At 40.8% G+C, this 4789-nt stretch overlaps 1 protein-coding gene across 1 annotated transcript in view; it reads right to left on the bottom strand.

The window, feature by feature from the left end:
• The window catches only part of LOC103800245 (hepatocyte nuclear factor 4-beta-like), a 25991-nt gene that overhangs the window by 20357 nt on the left and 845 nt on the right, over window positions 1-4789 (bottom strand). The window lies entirely within an intron of this gene.

The following is a 4789-nucleotide window of genomic DNA, read 5'->3' as shown; positions in this document are numbered from 1 at the left end:
GACCTGGGCACTCACTGCTGGACAGTTCTGTGAATTTATCACACCTCTGGGAGCATGTTCTGCACTCCAGGGGAGCCAATCTTGTGCTGCAGTGACCTCAGAAAGGGCTCAGGGACAGAACACGTCCAGATGTTTCTCTGGGATGAGGTATCTTCGCAGGCGAGATGGGCAGTGCTGAGAAAACTCAGCTGATGTTGTATTGAGCAATGAGAGATCTTAGAGAAAATTCCTCAAAGGGAAGGAATTGCCAGCTGATCTGGACAGCCTGGAGAGAGTTTTCTAATCCACAGTGCATAAAAATAGTGTTGGGTAATCCACACACAAGATGTTTATATACAGAGAGTGGAAGAAAGCTATTTTTGTGTGTGAATACACATTGAAAATGTATAGTGAAAATATTTGCTGTGCAGTGAAAATTATAATCAAAAGCCCCCCCAAAATAATAAAGCTAATAAAGGTTTAGTTTTTAAAAAACTGGCATGTTTTTTAGCTAAGACTAAGACATTTTAGCTAAGACTTCACCAATGCAAAGGTGAGAGTTCCTGTCACCCCCTAAACAAACCCTTTTGGTCTGTATTTCACCTTCTGATGTAGGGGTGAATAAAGAGGTAGGTCATAGCAAGCTGGGAGCAACATGACAAGAAAGAATGACACATCAAAATCATTCTTAGGTCATAATGACAGGAATTGAGATTTGCCTGTTCCCAAAATCCATGTAAGATAACACTTGGGTGTTATCTTGTGACACTTAGGTGACACTTGGGTCCTTTGGGATCTTTGTCTACGTCAGAGGTGTTTAATGGTAATTTACATTGATTTATAGGGTTTTTTTAAAACGATTCTTCATTTTAGTTTGCTTAATAACTCAGTATTAAATGAGCTGTACTAGAATATTCCCTTGAGCATAACTGTACTGCTAAACATTTGTGCATCTGTTGCTCCATCTATTTTTTCAGGGAACACATGACCACAGAAAATGAGGCTGTGTGTGCTGCATTCCATTAAAACAATTGCACAACAAAAATAAAGATAAGAAGGCCAATTTCCTCTTCACTCCACTCATGCTTTCTTTAATGACTTCAGAGGCATCAAGCCAAGGTCAATCAAGTTTGGGTCTCTAATAGACCCTTCATGCTTCAGCGAGGTCCAGACTGCAAAATGTTCCTGATACTGGAAAGTATTTACTCACTAGAAAAGATTTTATGACTTTAGACCAAATACTATTGGAGAAAGGATCATCAGCACTGGGTGTGAGGGCCCATGGAAATTAGTAAACCAAATTTTCCCTCATTTCCATGTAGACCCATGGAAGCACAGACAAACTATGACTAAATTGGATCGTTCTATGTTAGGGGCAGTTCATAGCTAAAGGTTTGGTCCCTGCTGGGAGCCACATATCCTTTGCAGCTTGACTGAATGTGAACAGAAATCTAAATAAATAAATAAATGTTAATTATGATGATAAATTTTAATTACGAAACCCTGTCACCAGCTAATGATGAGTTCCACATGAGAATTAGCTCAGAGAAGAGCAAAGGCACAACTGATATCACATGCACCAGAAGAATATTTTGATGCAGCTTTCAAATCTACATGGTATTGGGGGGGAAATCTGGGTTTCCCCTGGTCTAATCCCTGCAAGGAAAGGCAGAGGAGAGCCAGGATCCCTAGCAGCACAGTCCCCTGCCTGTGAAATTTGCTTCATTTACTCCATCCCTGCCAGACACAAGACAATAACCTGCTCAGAGCTTCATTTCCCATGCTGTGCCTCTCTGGAGGTGTTGCTACCTGGAGCTCAGTACTGCATTGAGATAGGTTCTAGGGCTGCTAGGATGAACCTGGCCAGAGTCCAGCTGGCTCACAACAGCTGGAACAAGCTCACAACTGTCCTCACCACCTGGAGAGGGATGATGAGATGTACTGCTCATCACTGTGGTGTAACAGAACAGTTCCTAAGACATGCCGTGGTGCCTCTGAAATTTCCACAGGAGAGATGCAGCAGATGATGTTCTCCAAGAAGAGGCCATAACACATCTTAACCTTTTGCGGGTCCTAGGCTGAGCTGAAGACTTGTGGTTGTGGCCAGACTCCTCACCAGAGCTGTCCCTGAGGCTCCCTGGCAGAAAACCCTGAAGTTTCAATCATCTTCTGCGAGTTGCATATAAGAAACAGCAGATTGGGAGCTACAACCTACCTAATGCTGATGAGAGTATTCCTGTGGCTTCACCAGCTTCTGGATCAGCCAACCTTGCAGCTGGAATGCACACAAATTTTGAGTACTTACTGTTACTGTAAGTCATTACCTAACCAGGCCTGAAATGATAATACCATTCTGACAGTGATAACAATGACAGTGAGGATAGTCTTGTGATTCCTGACCACTTTGCTGCTTTTCCTTTCAGTTGCATTCTGACTACATCTCTTCTAGATGCACATTGTGTAAGAGAATTATCTTGCAATGTTTTCCAGAATGGCTTTTGCTTTGATCTACACACAAATCCAAGCCAGGCTTGGTACACATAACAAATCCCTCTAAAGGGATTCCAAATGTGAGTTTAGGATGTGCACATATGGTCAAACTTTGTGGCCAAAGCCAGGATTGTGAAACCTGTGCACACAGATGCGGGGCAGGATGGGGGTTAGCACCAAACCCTGGCCATGTGCAGCTCATCCACTTTCTACATCAGCTTCTAGCAAATAGAGGGGTTTTTTAGCTATAAATGAGAGCTTTGGTTTAGTGTTCTCAACTCCTACAGCAACAGTGCTGGAGAGACGAGCCAGAAAGGCCAGAGCTCCTCCCAAGCATCTCTGCAGCTTGAGGGGTGGTCAAGCACTGCTAAAACATCTTTGATGGCTTTTTTTCATGGGCTGATTTGGGTCAGACTGCAGCAGGGCTGGGAAAGGGCTTTCACCAACTTCATGCCAAAGTCCCAAGGATCAGTGTGATGGTTAAGTGCTGAGACAGGAGAACAAGCACCACCGTGGGAGGAAGCACTGACCAGCCTCCACTAAAGAATTAGTACAGTAGTGCAATAATGCTGCAGATTTTAAGCAACATGAGACAACTCTGACAAGAGTGTGAGGAAACTGGTATTAACAGCACATAAAATCCAGGTGGGAATATGGCTTGCAATGCCAGCCAAGGGAAAGGAAGAAACTTTGTACAGAATGGGAAAATTTCTGCTGTTACAACACATAGTTTATAATGGAAAGACAGAATTAGCCTTGAGTTTTGTTCATTTCCTTTTGCTGTTTCCTTTCTAGTGAAACCAGACCATTTTTTGTTTTGCTCCCACAATGGGTTCTGTTCTTCATTTGGAATTAGTCTCAATATGTTTAGCAAAATATGGTTTACTTAAAGGTGGAAAATCCAAAATACACATCTTGATGAATCTCAGACCAGTTGCAGCTTCCTAGAGCAGAAAGCTTTGTCGTCCACAGCATTAATCAACCCCATATTTGGATGCAATAATATTCCAAAGAGTTAGTTTCAAAAAAGCATGAACTGAGTTGAAAATATTCTCATTTTCACTTTTGGAATGGTTCAGAATGTAGGAAAACTCACTGGTTCCATGAAAATAAAGATTGCATTCCTTCCTGTTTGTGTTTATAGAGGGCAAAGCTGCCATTCGGTTTAGTAGGGGAAATGATATGGATAAATCCTGGGAAAGATATGGCTTAAAAAAATTCAGTATAAGTGTAATAATACTTAAAATGACATTATTTCTTGATTCTAATGAGAATATTTCTGAGACTACAGAGTGAACTGTTATTCTGAGCTACCCAAGGAAACTGAACTCAGCTGCTTAACAATATATTTCCATGCATGGCCATTTCAGGTCTTTTTGGAAGTTCTTTTTACAAACTGCAGAAGAGGACACTTACCCAAGGCAAACAAGCTAATTTCAAAACAGCTAGTTCCTGAGAGAAGCAGTTACTCATTAACAGCTGAACAAATAACACAATACCCATCTCGATAACGTTCAGCAAAACCTCAACCTGTCAGTTCCATGGCATGAAACAACAGAGAGCTCCAAGTGGGGTTTGGGGGTTAAATTTGCAGAATGATATTGAATTTTGAGGAAATTTGTACTATTTTGAAAAGGGAAAAATATCTTGGTGATCAGCAGCAAGTGACAAAGCGAAGTATGTGTGTTAAATAGCATTTCTGGAGAGAGATGGTAGATGGAAATGTTTCTGAAAGAATAAGAAATGAGATACAGTTTATGTGGAGCTGGCAAAAAATCTATTGAAAGTTCCATATTTGGGAACAGCCATTTTATTTCATTTGACGGAAGTCAACTTTCAATTCAACTTTCTTTGGGCCTTTTAACTTCACTTGTCTCCTGACATCCCTTCATGTCCCACAATAATAAGCCTAATCATTTTATATTGAGGCTGATAGTCCTACTGAAACTCTGATTCCTTTTGATGAAGCAGTTAATGAGCAAACAGGAAAATCCCATCTTAATTTCACTAAGCTCCTTCACAAACGAAATGAAACGCTGCCAAAACTCTCCAAAGACTTTGCTAATGTTGGAGTTTCACTCAGTTACACCATTGGTTTCATGAAATATGATCAAAATTTTATATTGAGGCTGATAGTCCTACTGAAACTCTGATTCCTTTTGATGAAGCAGTTAATGAGCAAACAGGAAAATCCCATCTTAATTTCACTAAGCTCCTTCACAAACGAAATGAAACGCTGCCAAAACTCTCCAAAGACTTTGCTAATGTTGGAGTTTCACTCAGTTACACCATTGGTTTCATGAAATATGATCAAAATTTC

This window comes from Acanthisitta chloris, unplaced genomic scaffold, assembly GCF_000695815.1.
Source record: "Acanthisitta chloris isolate BGI_N310 unplaced genomic scaffold, ASM69581v1 scaffold6944, whole genome shotgun sequence".
Classification (NCBI taxonomy): domain Eukaryota; kingdom Metazoa; phylum Chordata; class Aves; order Passeriformes; family Acanthisittidae; genus Acanthisitta; species Acanthisitta chloris.
This window is presented reverse-complemented; position numbering and strand designations above follow the sequence as displayed.